General features: G+C 41.8%; 1 protein-coding gene across 15 annotated transcripts in view; it reads right to left on the bottom strand.

The window, feature by feature from the left end:
• rbfox1 (RNA binding fox-1 homolog 1) overlaps nucleotides 1-18,587 on the bottom strand; it is a 1,583,823-nt gene that overhangs the window by 269,825 nt on the left and 1,295,411 nt on the right. The window lies entirely within an intron of this gene.

Genomic DNA, 18,587 nt, shown 5'->3' with positions numbered 1-18,587 from the left:
CACAGTTATGGGTGTAAGCAGAATAGAACAATGGGCTAAGCTTGCATACTTGAGATGGACCAGTGCTGATTGGCAATGGGGAGATCAGTTCTGATCCACACTGACTGTGGTCTTCCATTGAGGAAGTTCAGTTGCCAAGGGAAGTATAGAGGTCCAGATTTTGGAGCTTATTGATTAGAACTGAGGGTATGAGTGTTTAATGCTGAGATCTAGTTAATAAACAGCAGCCTGAGGTATGTCAGTATTGCTCTTGTCCTGGTGATATAATGCTGAGTGGAGAACGAGTGAGATTGCATCTGTTGTAGACCTATTGGGGCGATAGTCAAATTGCAACAGATCCAGGTCCTTGCATAGGCAGTAGTTGATTCTAGCCATGACCCACCAGGTACACCATCTGGACCTGACGCCTTGTGAGGTTTCACCCTCTTGAGAGACATCCTGATGTTGGCCTCCAAGGCAGAGATCACAAGGTCACCAGGCGATGCAGGGATTTGCACAGGTGTAGTTTTATTCTCCCCTTCAAAGCATGCATAACAAGCATTGAGCTCATCTGGGAGTGAAGCATCACAGCCATTCACGATGTTAGGTTTTGGCTTGTAGGAATTAATGTCTTGCAAACCCTGCCATGGCTGACATGCATCCAAGTCCATCCCCAACTTCAACTGGAATTTTTTTTTGCTCTTAAAATAGCCTTCCATAGATCATATTTGTTCTTCTTGAATATTTCTGGATCACCAATCTTGAATGCCAAAGATCTAGCCTGAAGCATTGAATTTCCTATTTCATCTACAGCTTTTGGTTTAGATATGTTTGGTATGTTTTCAAGGCACACACTTATCCACACAGGTCTTAATAAAGTCGGTGGCAGCTGTGGCATGTTCATCCAAGTTCTAAGATGAGTCCCTGAATGTTATCCAGTCTACAGACTTAAAGCAGTCTCGTACACACGCCCCTTCCTCCCTTGACCATACCTTCTTGGTCTTTACCACTGGTGCTGTAGTCTTTAGTCTCTGCCCGTAGGCTGAGAGTAGAAGTACAGCCAAGTGATTAGACTTTCCAAAATGTGGACATGGGATGGTGAGGTAAGTGTTCTTGATGGTGGTATAACAATGGTCAAGAGTGTTTGATTCTTTGGTTTTGCAGGTAATATGCCTGTAGTAGTTGTTCAGGGACTTCTTCAGTTTGGCCTGGTTGAAATCTCCCGCAATGATAGGGAAGGTATCTGGGTGCACTGTTCCATGACAGCTGACTGTGGTGTTCAGCTCTTGCAGTGCCTGTCTGATGTTGCCGTGAGGTGGAAGGTACACTGTTACCAGGATGATTGCGGAAAGCCTCTTTAGCAAATAAAATGGATGACATTTGACCGCTAGATGTTCCAAGTTGGGTGAGCAATACTGAGACAGAAGCACCATGTCTGTGTACCACAACAAGTTAATCATAAAGCATACTCCACCTCCTCTACCTTTAAAAGACTGAAATGTCCCGTCTTTGCAGAGAATGGTGAATCAACAGAGTTTTCTTCTCCAATGTTTGGTCTATTGAGCTTCAGAGCTTAAAGCTAACGACCTATAAGCCTGGTCTCTTCTGACTGTATAACAACATGCTGGCACCCCATTGGGACTATCCCACCAATGGGTTCAACAGGTGACGATGTCGAGAACGTTGGGTAAAAGATAAGATTGTGTTGCTTCTCTCAAAAATGGCAATAATCTCAAATGTCACTAAGAAGAAACTTGCAGGGGTGGTTATGTTAATAGCCTATGTCAAGATAGATAGCCCTCCTAATTTTCGTCAAATGAGTGACTTACTCGGTCATTTCAAGCAGCAGTTGATAACCTGTTTATTGCTTAGGGACTGGGGGAACACCACGGAGCCCAGGCATGGGAGAACAGCAGACTTCCTTCCTTTCCAACAGGGGATTAGTAAAACCTATAGGTTCTTGTGTAATTCCAATTATTCAATGGGCATCATGTTAAAAGTAGCTTTTTTCATTCCAAATTCATTTAATTAATTATGTGCACCATAATTAATTAAGTGGGAGATTGAAAATGTGGCTGAGTGGTGCTACACAACCTCTTACTCAATGTCAGCAAGATCAAGGAGCTCATTATTGACTTCAGGAGGAGGAAATCAGAGGTCCATGAGCCAGTCTTTATCAAGGGATCAGAGGTGGAGACTGTCAGCAACTTTAAGGTCCTCGGTGTTATCATTTTGCAGGACCTCTCTGGGGCCCATCACATAAGTGCAATTATAAAGAAAGCAGGGGAGCATCTCTACTTCTGTAAGAGTTTGCGAATATTCAGCATTATATCTAAAACTCTGAAAATTTTCTATAGATCTGGTGGAAAGTAAACTGACTGGCTGTATCACAGCTTGGTATGTAAATACCAATGTCCTTGAACAGAAAATCCTACAAAAAGAAGTGAATACAGCTCAGTCCATTACAGGTGAAGCCCTCCCCATCTTATATGGAGCATTGTCAAGGAAAGCAGCATCCATTATGCTCTCTTCTTGCTGCTGCTATCAGGAAGAAGTTACAAGAGCCTCAGGACCCACACCAACAGGATCCTCAACCATCAGGCTCTTGAACCAAACTTCACTCAACTTTTGCCCCATCACTAAAATGTTTCCACAGCTATGGATTCACTTTCAAGGATTCTTCATTCCATGTTCTCAATATTTATTGCTTATTTACTTATTATTAGTAGTATTCTTTCTTTCCTTTTGTATTTGTGCAGCTGGCTGTATTTTGTACACTGGTTGTAGAAGTTAGTGTTGTCTTTTCATTGATTCTGTTATGGTTATTGGATTTATTGAGTATGCCCACAAGAAAATGAATCTCGGGGTTGTATATGGTGACTTATATTGGACGTACTTGATGATAAATTTACTTTGAACTGTGAAATTTCCTAGCCACTATGAGAATTGAATTATCACTCACTTGATAAGTATACACTACAATATCATTGAATCTTGGGACGTAATATTTATTTTTTTAAAATTTGCTGAGATGCAGCACGGAATAGACCCTTCCAGCCCTTGGAGCCATGCCGACCAGAAATCTCTGATTTAACCCTAACCTAATCACAGGATAATTTACAATGACCAATTAACCTACCAGCTGGTATGTCTTTTTGGACTGTGGGAGGAAACCAGAGAACCTGGAGGAAACCCATGTGATCACGATGAAAACATACAAACTCCTTACAGGCAGCAGTGGGAATTGAACCTTGGTTACCTGCATTGTAAAGCATTGTCCTACCCACACCAATTCTTAAAGTGTTTCTTTGAGAAAGTGGTTGTAAAATGTTTTCAATGGAACATGAAATGTGTGTCCTCTCGATACTGATTCTACCAAAGGAAGCTATTTTTTTTCCTATCTTTTCTATCAAAACTTCTGAACATTTTGAACACCCTTATTAAATCTCTCTTTACATACGTTGATCCAAGATGGATAACCTTAGCTTCGTTCACTGCTCCACATAACTCAAGCTTATCATTCCAGGCAACCTCCTCTTCACCACCCTAAAGTTTGTGCTTCCTTCCAGAAGTGTGATATTCAAGTATTCTTCAGCTCTAGCAAGAAAAGAAGTTAGTGGTGGTTTGGCGGTGGTGGTTGGCAAAAACACAGCGCAAGCGCTCTCCAGTAACCTTTAAGCTATGAAGCTGCCAAATCATACCAAATAACACGTAAAAATACACAGCTGATATAAAGTAGAAATAATGTATGTACAGTGTAGTATCACTTACTGGAAGTGGGAAGACAGCGCAGAGCACACTGATGATGGTGTGTTAGGCTGAGTCGTCGCAGGTTGGGTGCTTCAGTGGCCCCCACCCTCCAGGCCACCGACTGATACATTGCCGCGAAGCATGCAAGGGTCCAGCGGTAGCCGAGAGGCATCCAGCACATCTTTAAGAAAAAAGCTGAAATAAACATGCTAATTAATTAGATGCTGCCCGACACGTAATTGTCGGCCCAGATCAGTGCCGATTGCATCGCCTTTGATCTGGGCCGACACTTACGTGTGGGGCGGCACCTACTTAGTTAGCATGTTTATTTCGGCTTTTTTCTTAAAGATGTGCTGTGTGCCTCCCAGCTACTGCTGCATTCTCCGCGAATCGGTACAGTATCTGTCCGCGGCCTGGGTGTTGGTGTGGTGGGACACTGGGGTGTCATCTCGTCGTCCATTTCCATTAGAGCAGGCGGTTCATCTTCTCCTATGACTGCCCGCCTCGATGTCGAAGGTCGAGGTTCGTCGTCTGCTATGGCTGATGTGGAAGGCTTGCTTGACTGCTGAGCCCCGTGCATTTTTCTATCATACAGTTCTTTGTAAGGATTCAAACCAATCCCCTAAACCTACATACCCTTTCAAAATTAAAGTCGTACTTTATCATTGCAGCGAAAATCTCACACAGTTGCTTCACGTTCATTTCACTAATGAATTCGGTTTCGATTGTTATCCTTTCCTCTTCCAATTGCATCAGCTCTTCATCTATCAGTTCTTGGTCATGGGATGCCAAAACCTCTTCAACATCATCTTCGTCAGCTTCTACAAGCCAAAGTCACTTAGTCCTTACTTCGTTCACCACGATCGAAATGCTTAATTATGTCTAGTTTTATGCTAAGTGTAACACCCTTACGAGCTCTTTTCGACTTTTCCGATACCTTAGGACTCATCTTGCAAACGGCTGCTCACAGGCACGTGTTTCAGCAATGCCGGCGAGAATGCCGTTCCGAATCCGGGGGAGAGCAGCTGTTTGGGGCGCGCGCTGCCTTTTATCGTGTGCTGATTTTTTTCACGCGCTGCTTTTTTTTCGTAACAGTGAAAATACCTTCTGAAAGCGAAAACAGGGTACTAATGTAGGTCTTTTGTAACAGTGAGGTTTTGTAAAGCGAACGTTCAAAAAGCAGGGGACACCTGTATAACAGAAATGCTCTTTAAAATTTGTCTCCAATTTATACCATATGGCATAAAAGCAGAATTTAAGTTATTCAGCTCATTGAGTATGCTACACTATTCCAGCATGGCTGATTTATTATCCCTCTCAACCCAGTCTCTTGCCTTCGCTCCATAACCTTTGATGCCCTTACTAATCAAGAACCTATCAACCTCCACTTTAAATATACACAGTGACTTGGTTTCCACAGATTCATTGCCCTCTGGTTAAAGAACATTTGTTATAAAATTGGTAAATGAATTGAAAGGGATGGCACGTCTTTCAGAAAGGGGTAGAACATTATTTTTCTTAATTTTGAGAAAAAATTTTACTGTGTATTTCTTCTAAAGCTATCTTTGGAAGCCAGGTGAAAGGTCTGCAATAATATCACAATGCAGTGTCTGTGTGAGAAGGATTTTCTTTATGTTGTGCTTTCTATAAATCAATTGCTTACAGTTTCTTCTTTAATGAGGTCATGAAAACTACAGCACATTATAACTGAGTTGTGATATTCAAAGACTGTGGCAATGATGGATTAAATCTAATTCATTCTTCAAGGCTGAAATGCTGGGTTTAGTGAACTCAATATGCATATAATTGAGAAACTAGAGACCATTCTCAAAACAAAAAAAAATACTGCTTCAATTTCTCGGGACTATTAAGGAGCAAAGACTTATTCTCATTCACCTTGCACCTTAAGCCTGCAATCTGAATTGAAACATCACCAGGAACATGGAATTTTAAACTGGCAATTTAATCCCTAAAGTCTATTCAATGAAATGACTGTTGATATGTAACACAGTTCCATCTCAAACCTTTGCTCCTTTTTGCTTTATAGTTTTGACTACCAAAAGTATCTTTAATCTTAGATTTAAAACTAACTACCACCTATGGATGACAGTGCTAAACTCCTCTCCCATACATGAAAGCATTGGATTCAATTTTAAGACAAAATCCACCACCCCTACATTACCCAAACAGTGCAAGTAGTTTATTTGTTCCATTTTAGTCAGATAAATTCTTCTGACTTTTGTCCATGGACCACCAGCTGTCCTGGATTCTGAGCAAATGCTGTGAAAAACAGAATGTAGAGACTTCCTAACAGATTCACAGTACTGGGGCTATCTGTCTTTGAAGCTGAATTTTCAGCATGACTCTAAGCCTGTTACAGGATAGTCTATTACCTGATCCAAGCACCTATTTCTTTCAAGGTGGTATGGATTCCAAAAATTTAGGAGGCTGGGAAGAAAGTTTGTTTTAATTATTTTCTTTTTGGTTAGTGTTTTTAATTAATTTTATTTACAAGTTTAGGCTGCTGAGTGTTTGCAATATATATATTTGATTTCCAACATCTGCATTTCCTTGTTTGGTTTTCATTTGCTTGTCTGAAGCCTTCATAGTCATAGGCATAGTCATACTTTATTGATCCCGAGGGAAATTGGGTTTCGTTACAGTTGCACCAACCTGCAACTGAAGGCTTTCATGAGTGGGATCTCCACATACCTTGCCACCAACCAGGGAGATTAAACCTCTGGAACTGGGCCCTATTGGAGTAGGGTGGGTCATACTGACAGTGAATCTGTGCTGGTTGACATGAATCAACCAAACATCTTTTGAGCTTTGATCGAATTATTTTTAACTTCATAAATATCTTGGAATTCTAGTTTGTCCCAACTCCTGTTATGCGTTAAGTTGGAATTCTGGCCATCTTTCTGATACACCGATATTGTACTCTCACTCACAAGAATTTATATTTCATAGGGTGAGACAGAGGTACAGCTCGTTCAGCTACTGACTCACAGCTCCAATGACTGTTTCTAAACTGACCTGTGCCACTGTCTATGTGGAGTTGACATGTTCTCCTTTTATATGGTTTCATCCTAGTTCCTGAGTCTCCTCCTATACCCTAAAAATGTGAGTTTATAAATTAATTGATCACTGTAACTAGATCCTAAAGTGTTGATGTGTAGATTCTGGGGAATGTTGTGGAGATTATGGGAAAAATGAAATGGTTAGGGCAGAAAGCGTAAAATTGGGTGCTTGATAGTTGGCATTAACTTGTGTTTTGTTTCTCTATGACCCATATAGACTTCAGAGCTAGATAAGATAAGCTAAGATAAAATTATCTTTATTTGTCACATGTACATTGAAGCTTTGACATACACAGTGACATGTGTCTTTGTGACAAAATAAATCATTGAAGCTTACGTTAGGAAGTCCACATGTGTCACCACTCTTCTGGAGCCAACATAGCAAGCCCATAATTCACCAACCCTAACTGTGTGTCTTTGCGATGTGGGAGAAAACCAGAGCATTCAGAGGAAAACCACACAATCACAGGGAGAACGTACAAACTCTTTTTGACAACAGCAGGAACTGAACCTTGATCTGTGGTCACTGGCATTCTAATCGCATTACACGGTGCTACCATAACACCTCCTGACCCATGTCTGGTAATAGTGTTGCATCATGTTACTTCCTTGAATTCCAATCACTTAGATTTAAAAATCAGCAATCTGTTAACCTTTCTGATTATTATATTTACTGTCTAAGATATTTTAATGATCTATGTATATTGTCATTCAAAAGGTTCTGGCAATAAAAATCTCTGGATATTAATTTTCCAAATCAAGATCAAATCTGAATCAATTTGGCCTTTCCCTTTTTATATAATGGTATAGTTAAATGTAAATATCTGTTAAATGAAGGAGAGCTGATTCTCACCAGCCTCACTGTGCTGTGCACGTATGCATTTTAATGAATTTGGACTTTAAATATTGGTTAGCTGCATCTAATTGCAGTTATAGATTCAATTTAACAAAGATTATAATGCTGCTTTGTAAAGGGTAGGTCATGCCTGACAAAACTGATTGAATTTTTTGAAGAGGTGACTTAAGTAGTGGAAAGGGCATATTTATTGCAATTATTAATATGGACATTCAGAAGGCAGTCAATAAAGTCTTTCATAATTGTTGACCTGGTTAGAAAATTAGTTGAACAGCAGAAGATAGTGAGAATGGATAATGGGCACTGGTTGGCAGAATGTGACTTGGGAAGTCCCAAAAGGACCAGTGTGAGGAAGCTATTATTCATCATATTTATAAACACCTTGGTTGATTTTCTCAATCGCACAATAGGTGCAGTGCTGATGGAAGCATAAAATTGCAGAGAGATATTAATAACTATAACAAATGGGCAAAACTGTGGCAGATGGATTTCCATGAAAGCAAATTGAGGTCATCCACACTGGACATAAATTGGTTACAGTTCCAACAGCTAAATGCTCATTTTTACTGAGTATAATTTTTCAGACCAGAAGTGCTTTCCTGCTTCATTTTGCCCAACGTAAAAAAATCATATTCTTAAGTATAAAAGATTAGCTTCAATTGTCACATGTACGTCGAAACATAGAGTGAGAGGCATCATTTTGCATCAACAACCGACACAGTTATCGTGCTGGGGCAGCCCACATATGGTGATGTGTTTCCGGTGCCAACTTAACCTGCCTACAGTTCACTAAACCGAAACATACATCTTTGGAATGCGGGAGGAAACTGGAGTATCCAAAGGAAACTCGTGCGATCATGGGTGGATGTACAAACTCTTTATAGACAGTGGTGGGAATCAAACACCAATTGGTGATTGCTGGTGCTGTAAAGCAATTGCACTAACCGCGCCACCCTCGATATGCACCTGCATTATTCTTCTCATTTTTTCCGTGAGGTAGTGCTAGAAATTGAGTTCATCCATGAATCCTGCAGGTGCAAAGGGCCAAGGGCTGCTTTGTTCCTTGGTTCACTACATAGAACTTCAATTGCAGAGGGAATGAGTTGCAGAGTTGTCTTTTGGGAATGGGGTACAACAGAGTCCAGCATATTGATGTGGGTGATGGGAAATCAAATCAAAAGAAGGGAAATTACCACGGTGAGGGGATTAATCGGAGGTCAGCAGAGCCAATGGGTTGAAACACTGGAGGGGGACAAGGAAATAAGTGTGGGGGGGTGGAGAAGCAGCAACAGAGGAATCATAAAATTGTTGGTGGCAATTGTTGGGTCAAGGGGTGAATTTTGAGGTCAGTGTAGCTGCAGATCAAAGGGCTGTTAGGAACATTTTCTGTGGGCAAGTTATACAACAAAGATCTGGGAATACATAATTCTATGATATACATCATATTACAGAAAGTTTATGACTCAGAAGGAAGCCATTTGGCTCATAAATTCATTCAACCTTCAGAATCCAATCCACCTTCAGGCATATGATCCACAGATGTGCAGATCATGTGTCTTCCAATACATCTCCTGGAATTATTTTAATGGAGAAGTGAGTTTCTGTCTATCATCCTTTCAGAAGACGCACAATTTCTAGCTCTTTTGTTCAGGTGAAATGCTTGAAGACAAATTAGATTCTATAATTTTAATGGAGTTATGAGCCAAATGGCTTATATCTGAGTCAAAACTTTCCACAATACTTTGTATGTCATGCACTATGTTGTCCCATGCATGTGTTTTTGTATTTGAAGTGCACAGAATAGCAACCAGGATAAAGTGGAACTTAAAACACATGCAGAACTTCAATCAGAGCATGATTCTGAGATACCAGCCTGGAGCAATGCCACAGAGATGGGAACTAAAGCAATGTTTTCTTCTCAGGTGAGTCACAGTGGATGCATGAGCGAAAAACTACTAGGTCACAGGACTACTAAAAATGGAAGGCCGCATATAGGTGAAAGTAATGGGAGGCCTTGCCATGGATATCAGAATCACAGAGTAAGAGGGCCATACAACAATTAACATGGGTACAGGTCCTTGGACACACCTAACTGGTCCCAATTTCCTGCTCTCATCCTTATTACGCCTCACCATATTAAATGACTGGACTGTCACTTTCCCATAGTTTGGTGGGTCTCAATATTATTTTGAACCACCTTAATGGAAAATTGTTGAGTTACTTCAGATACATGTTCTGGTAATGGACAGAACAGTTTTCTGAAGATTCCTGTAGCTGTTTCCTCAATAATAAAATGGTTCAGTAAATGTATTTCATTTGATGTTAGAGATACAGCACGGTAACAGGACCTAACAGCTCGACGAGCTCACGCCACCCAGTTACACCCATGTGACCAATTAGCCTATCAATCAGTACATCTTTGGAATGTGGGAGGAAACTGGAGCATCTAGAGGAAACCTGTGTGGTCATGGGGAGAGAATACAACCTCCTTTCAGACAGTGACATGAAATGAACCCAGGATAATTGCACCGCTATGTTACCCTGCCATCCGTTATCCTTTTCACTCTTCCAGACTTACAATGAAAACAATTAAAAATCTTGTGTGCAGTTAGAAACAGGGACTTTTAATTGTAAAAGAGACCGGGGGGTGGGGGAGGGGAAACTTTTTCCACACAGAGGGTGCTGAGTGTATGGAATGAGTTAACTGAGGTAGTGGATAAGGCAATTACAAATGTATCATCTGTTGATTAACATGGTGAATTACCATAAGATTGAGAACATTCACTAGCGATCAAGGAAGTGAACTGCATTGAGTTACTCAGATTGATCTAATATTCTCAGGCAGTGAGGGAATCTGTTTGTCATTTTTCAAAATGGGATTATACAGCATGGAAACAGGCTCTTCAGCACAGCTTTTCCATACCAACCGAGGCGTCAACCCAAGCTCGTCTCATTTGCCCCACCTCGCCTCCCCTCCGAACAAGCATTTTGTCATGGTTTTAAGAGGTATCATTGAATCTCCAGCCACTAAACACTGGTGGACTTTGAGTATGAGCATGAGCAACAAGAAACTGTAGCTGAATGGTTACCATGCAACCCCCTAGAACAGTGAGACCACAGATAAATGAGTAGTGATGCACTGGTCCCAAAAGAGGTGGAATTTAACAACGATCCACTTTACATGGAATGCGAAGTTTGGGTTGAAAAGAGAGCCAAACAGTTAAATGCACAATCTTTCTGGGAGAAGGTAAGAAACAGTTTAGTCAAACTGTATCTGCATTGCATAGAAATAAAACCAAAGGAAAATCCTGTGACCGGGAGATGTGGTGAAGCAGTATGTAGATGGTGATATGATATATCCTGAAGCTGGTTTGCTCTAACAGTGGATAATATTAACAAACCTTCAGGGACGTAAAGAGCATAATGAGAGTATTCTTCAAGAATCATGGCTTTATTCAGGTGTCTGCCAGTAATGGCTGACATAAGTCTACTTATTTATGGATCAACAACTAGAAAAGATATTGATTCATTGCCTGTGAAATACTCATATAGAAGCACCTGAGTATGAAACTGAGGAACAGACGTGCAAAGCAGAGTTATCATCTGTCAGAGAGGTAGACCAAGGTAAGGTGCTCTCAAGGGAAAGGCAATCTGAGCCCTGGGCCAGTGAATGACATTCAATTTTTGACTTGATTAAGTCAAAGGCATATCACTTTACTATCAACCTCAGAGAGTTTTCACAAACCTTAAAGATAAGCAGTTCAGGGTAACTGTCAGTTATCTGGGAACTGCATGCAAGAACCTATTCAATGACAGTTCAAGACAACAGATGTCTAAAGGGTCAAAGAACAAGGTGAGAAGTAATCTGCACACCAGAACATGCTGTAAGATCTGGCTAAGTTGATAAAGGTAAAGAAACTGAAACTATGTGAGTTCTGAGCATCAGTTCAGTGCCTGCATGTAAATCGAGTTCTTTACTAACTGCCAAATGGACTGATAAAATTGGGTGCAACACACATAAAAATTGCTGGTGAACGCAACAAGCCAGGCAGCATCTATAGGAAGAGGCACAGTCGACATTTTGGGCTGAGACTCTTCGTCAGGACTAACTGAAAGAAGAGCTGGTAAGAGATTTGAAAGTGGGAGGGGGAGGGGGAGTTCCGAAATGATAGGAGAAGACAGGAGGAGGAAGGACTGTCTGGGGCAACACTTCACCTGTGAGTCGGCTGGGGTGATATACTGCGTCCGGTGCTCCTGATGGAGCCTTCTATATATTGGTGAGACCCGACGCAGGCTGGGAGACCATTTCGCAGAACACCTACGCTCTGTCCGCCAGAGAAATCAGGATCTCCCAGCGGCCACACATTTTAATTCCACGTCCCATTCCGATTCTGATATGTCTATCCACGGCCTCCTCTACTGTAAAGATGAAGCCACACTCAGGTTGGAGGAACAACACCTTATATTCAGTCTGGGTAGCCTCCAACCTGATGGCATGAACATTGACTTCTCTAACTTCTGTTAATGCCCCACCTCCCCCTCATACCCCATCCGTTATTTATTTATCTTTTATTATTATTAATAATTTTTTTTCTCTCTCTCTCTCTCTCTCCTTTTTCTCCCTCTGTCCCTCTCACTATACTCTTTGCCCATCCTCTGGGGATCCCCCCCACCCCCTTTCCTTCTCCCTAGGCCTCCTGTCCCATGATCCTCTCATATCCCTTTTGCCAATCAACTTTCCAGCTCTTAGCTCCATCCCTCCCCCTCCCATCTTCTCCTATCATTTTGAGTCCTCCCCTCCCTCCCCACTTTCAAATCTCTTACTATCTCTTCTTTCAGTTAGTCCTGACGAAGGGTCTTGGCCCGAAACGTCGACTGTACTTCTTCCTATAGATGCTGCCTGGCCTGCTGCATTCACCAGCAATTTTTATGTGTGTTGCTTGAAATTCCAGCATCTGCAGATTTCCTCATGTTTGCGTTTTTAAGTTCACTACTTCGAAGCCTCTTTCGGCGATAATATTGGATGTATTGATATAGAGGACTAAATTGCAAATTGGAAGTATTTCCAACACTCTGACAATCTTCTGCAAGTTGTTAAAACTGGCATGGATGTGTCAGCCCAAAACAGGTGGTCTGCATGGCAAAACTGAAGGAAAATAGTTAAGGGTCTAAATGGTGGTTCAAAAGAGGGAAGCTTAGAAATGTGTTTCCGACTTCAAAAGTAATAGCAAGATAGAAGGACTGTTGGGTCTTTGATCTGAAACTTTAGCTCATTTTCACTTTCTGCAGATGCTGCCTGATCTGCTCAGAGTCGAAGCATTTTCTGTTTTTATTGAACTCTGTGAGTTTGGATGCAATGTGGCATTAAAGCAGATTTACAAGGATGGTGACCAGTTAGAAGCAAGCAAAGTTGAGTTTGTTGTAAGTTATGTCGAATGCAATGTTTAATTGCAAATACTGTATTTGACAGAATTATTAGCCTCTGTGTTCACTTTTATGTGGATAGCTTAATCCATACAGGTGAGGGCAAGAAGATACTGATTAAATCCATTCATAGTTACGAAGATATGTCAAGGCAACAACTGCAGAACAAGATGTGAGACCATATGCATATGAGTCTTATCTGGGGAACTGATTAGTGGAATTAATAAAGCCTGCTGCAGGTACTTCAGGAGTGTCAGATACAGCTGGCAATGAAGAGTTCAGTGAACAAAGAGATAAATACTAACTGAATATATAGCTGTAGAATTTATAACTGCACATTGATGTAAACTGTTAACAGAATGGATGATGTCATGTGTGTTAATAGGTGATGATTTGTGCAGATTTACTCCTTTTCCTTTAAAGGGGAAACAATGCCGACTGTACAAGTGTAAGTATGGTTTTAAGGCCTGAGTGCACAACTTGATATGACTTCAAAACATTGTTGAAACAAACACTGCTATTGCTTCTGAGTTACTGCCCTTACTAAAGAATGTTCTGTTTATAAGTCTCTCTCTGTAATTCAGTTATGTAAACAGCATCAGAAGAAAAGCTACAGATGTGGCAGCCATAACGATGACACTAAATTGAACTTAACCTGTGCATTAAGGTTTTCTGAAATTCATATCTTTTTTTGTCTTGGTAGTCAGTAAACCTAGAAATAAAAATGTTGACAAACCAATCATTTATCATACACCCATAAAGGCCTCACCAAAAAAGCCAAAGGGGAGATTTAATTAACTATATGACAATTCAATCATACATGCCGTGAAGTATAATAATAAAAAAAATAAAACTGGATTATATACTGAATGGCCACTTCATAAGGTACCCCTGTACATCTGGTCCAAGGGTTCAGTTGCTGTTCAAACTAATCATCAGAATGAGGAAGAAATGTGATCTAAGTGACTATGGAATGATCATAGGTGCCAGATCAGGTGGTTTGAGTATCTCAGAAACTGCTGATCTTCTGGGATTTTCACACACAACAGTCTCTTGGGTTTACAGAAAATGGTAAGAGAAACAAAGCAGCCAGTGAGCAGCAGTTCTGTGGGTGAAAGTGCCTTGCTAATGATGGAGGTCAGAGAAGAATGGTCAGACTGGCTTAAGCTGATAGGGCGGCAATAGTAACTCAAATCACCATGTATTTAAACATGTAGAACATAGAATAGTACAGCACAGTACAGGCCCTTCGGCCCACAATGTTGTGTCGACCCTTAAATGCTACCTCCCATATAACCCCCCACCTTAAATTCCTCCATATACCTGTCCAGCAGTCTCTTAAATTTCATTAGTGTATCTGCCTCCACCACTGACTCAGGCAGTGCATTCCATGCACCAACCACTCTCTGAGTAAAAAACCTTCCTCAAATATCCCCCTTGAACTTCCCACCCCTTACCTTAAAGCCATGTCCTCTTGTACTGAGCAGTGGTGCCCTGGGGAAGAGGTGCTGGCTGTCCACTCTATTCCTCTTAATATCTTGTATACCTCTGCCATGTCTCCTCTCATCCTCCTTCTCTCCAAAGAGTAAAGCCCAATCTCCCTTAATCTCTGATCATAATTTATACTCTCTAAACCAGGCAGCATCCTGGTAAATCTCCTCTGTACCCTTTCCAATGCTCCCACATCCTTCCTATAGTGAGGCGACCAGAACTGGACATAATGCTCCAAGTGTGGCCTAAACAGAGTTTTATAGAGCTGCATCATTACCCTGCGACTCTTAAACTCTATCCCTCGACTTATGAAAGCTAACACCCCATAAGCTTTCTTAGCTACCCTATCTACCTGTGAGACAACTTTCAGGGATCCATGGACGTGTACTCCCAGATCCCTCTGTTCCTCCACACTACCAAGTATCCTGCCATTTACTTTGTACTCTGCCTTGGAGTTTGTCCTTCCAAAGTGTACCACCTCACACTTCTCCGGGTTGAACTCCATCTGCCACTTCTCAGACCACTTCTGCATCCTATCAATGTCTCTCTGCAATCTTCAACAATCCTCTACACTATCCACAATACCACCAACCTTTGTGTCATCCGCAAACTTGCCAACCCACCCTTCTATCCCCACATCCAGGTCGTTAATAAAAATCACGAAAAGTAGAGGTCCCAGAACCGATCCTTGTGGGACGCCACTAGTCACCACTCCCTCCACCACGACCCTCTGCTTTCTGCAGGCGAGCCAATTATGAATCCACCTGGCTACACTCCCCTGGATCCCATGCCTTCTAACTTTCTGAATAAGCCTACTGTGTGGAACCTTGTCAAATGCCTTACTAAAATCCACGTAGATCACATCCACTGTACTAGCCTCATCTATGTGCCTGGTCACCTCCTCAAAGAACTCCCTCAGGCTTGTTAGACATGATTTGCCCTTCACAAAGCCATGCTGACTGTCCCTGATCAGACCATGATTCTCTAAATACCCATAGATCCTATCTCTAAGAATCTTTTCCAACAGCTTTCCCACCACAGATGTAAGGCTCACTGGTCTATAATTAAATTATCCCTACTACCTTTTTTGAACAAGGGGACAACATTCACCTCCCTCCAATCCTCCAGGACCATTCCCGTGGACAATGAGGACATGAAGATCCTAGCCAGAGGCTCAGCAATCTCTTCCCTCGACTCGTGGAGCAGCCTGAGGAATATTCCATCAGGCCCTGGGGACTTACCCATCCTAATGTATTTTAACAACTCAAACACCTCCTCTCCCTTAATATCAACATGCTCCAGAACATCAACCTCACTCATATTGTCCTCACCTTCATCAAGTTCCCTCTCATTGGTGAATACTGAAGAGAAGTATTCATTGAGGACGTTGCTCACTTCCACAGCCTCCAGGCACATCTTCCCACCTTTATCTCTAATCGGTCCTACCTTCACTCCTATCATCATTTTGTTCTTTACATAATTGAAGAATGCCTTGGGGTTTTCCTGTACCCTACTCGCCAAGGCCTTCTCCTGCCCCTTTCTTGCTCTCCTCAGCCCCTTCTTAAGCTCCTTTCTTGCTACCCTTAATTCCTTAATAGACCTCCCTGATCCTTGCTTCCTAAACCTCATGTATGCTGCCTTCTTCTGCCTGACTAGATTTTCCACCTCACTAGTCACCCATGGTTTCTTCACCCTACCATTCTTTATCTTCCTCACCGGGACAAATTTATCCCTAACATCCAGCAAGAGATACCTAAACAGCGACCACATGTCCTTAGTACATTTTCCTGCAAAAAGATCATCCCAATTCACACTTGCAAGTTCTAGCCTTTTAGCCTCATAATTTGCCCTTCCTCAATTAAAAATGTTCCTATCCTCTCTGATTCTATCCTTTTCCATGATAATGTTAAAGGCCAGGGAGCAGTGGTCACTGCTCCCCAGCCGCTCACCCACTGAGAGATCTGTGACCTGACCCAGTTCATTACCTAATACCAGATCTAGTATGGCATTCCCCCTAGTCGGCCTGTCAACATATTTTGACAGGAATTCGTCCTGGACACACTTAACAAACCCTGCCCCGTCTAAATCATTGGAACTAATCAGGTGCCAATCAATATTAGGGAAGTTAAAGTCATCCATGATAACAACCCTGTTATTTTTGCACCTTTCCAAAATCTGCCTCCCAATCTGCTCCTCGGTATCTCTGCTGCTACCAGGGGGCCTATAGGATACTCCCAATAGAGTAACTGCTCCCTTCCTGTTCCTGACTTCTACCCATACTGACTCAAAAGAGGATCCTGTTACATTACACACCCTTTCTGTAGCTGTAATAGTATCCCTGACCACTAATGCCACCCCTCCTCCCCTTTACCCCCCTCATCCCTTTTAAAGCACTGAAATCCAGGAATATTGAGAATCCATTCTTGCCCTGGTGCCAGCCAAGTCTCTGTAACGGCCACTACATCATAATTCCATGTATGTATCCAAGTATGCTCTCAGTTCATCACCTTTGTTCCTGATGTTTCTTGTATTGAAGTAAACGTACTTTAGCCTACCTTACTACCTTTACACCCTTTATTCTGCTTCTCTTTCCTCAAAGTCTCTTTATATGTTAGATCTGGCTTTACTCCATGTACTGTACTTGCAGTTCTCGCATGATCTTTATCCTCCTCCACCTCACTATCTGCTCTAACACTCTGGTTCCCCTCTCCCTGCAAATCTAGTTTAAACCCTCCGGAGAAACACAAGCAAACCTTCCCGCAAGGATGTTAGTCCCCCTCCAGTTCAGGTGCAACCTGTCCCGTCGGAACAGGTCCCACCTTCCCTGGAAAAAGGCCCAATTGTCCAGAAAGATGAAGCCCTCCTTCCTGCACCAACTCCATAGCCACGTATTTAGCTGCAATATCTTCCTATTTCTAGCCTCATTAGCACGAGGCATGGGTAGCAATCCTGAGATAGCAACCCTGGAGGTCCTGTCCTTCAACTTTGCACCTAACTCCCTAAACTCTCTTTGCAGGACCTCCTCCTTCTTCCTATGCACATCATTGGTCCCTACATGGACCACGACATCTGGCTGCTCACCCTCCTTCCTGAGAATACCGAGAACTCGATCCGAGATATGTGCAGAAGAGCATCTCTGAACGTACAACAGGTTGAATCTATAGCAGCGGAAGATCAATGACACTTCATTGGAGGAGGTATCTAAAAAAGTGGCCACTGGCTGTATAATGTACTGTTCACCCCTCAATGAACAATTCCTAAATGGTACTGTAGAAACCTGACAATCATCATTTAACCACATCACTAATATAAATTGTACAATCCTTTCTTTACCTTCTAATATCGAACATATCCTTATGTAAGAAATCACTCTTTGTCCAAAATAATGGATTATTTTTGAAGCAACTGGAACGGATATGGCTAACACGAGGAGGCATAGTTTTAAGGTGCTTGGAGATAGATACTAAGGGCATGTCAGGGGTAAGTTTTCACACAGAGAGTCGTGGTTGCGTGGAATGCACTGCCGGTGGCGGAAGTAGGTACAATAGAGTCTTTTAAGAGCCTCTTAGATAGGTACTTGGGGCTTAGAAAAATAGAGGGCTATGCACTAGGGAAATTCTAGGCAGTCTGTAGAGTAGGTTACGTGGTCGGCACAACATTGTGGTCTGAAGGGCCTGTAATGTGCCGTAAATTTCTATGTTCTAGATGTACTTAAACACATCACAGCAATAGAAGAAAACCTGTTGATGTACCCACTCTTGAAATTATTATTATTACAATGATTAAGCAGACAACAGTGTCTTACCAAAGTTCACCAAAGGTTTAGAGGGATATAAGCAAAATACAGGCAAATAGGACCATGTCAGTTAGACACACTCTTTGGTATGGAAGAGATGGGTCAAAAAGCTTGTTTTTATTTGTGTCATTTTATGATTCAGTGTCTCTATGGTAAGAAAAACTTTGTGTTCAAAATTAGATTGTCAAATTTTAAAGCTGCTTAAAATACT

Source organism: Mobula hypostoma, chromosome 9 (genome assembly GCF_963921235.1).
Source record: "Mobula hypostoma chromosome 9, sMobHyp1.1, whole genome shotgun sequence".
Classification (NCBI taxonomy): domain Eukaryota; kingdom Metazoa; phylum Chordata; class Chondrichthyes; order Myliobatiformes; family Myliobatidae; genus Mobula; species Mobula hypostoma.
Note: the sequence above shows the minus strand (reverse complement) of the source record. Positions and strands in the feature narration are given on the sequence as shown.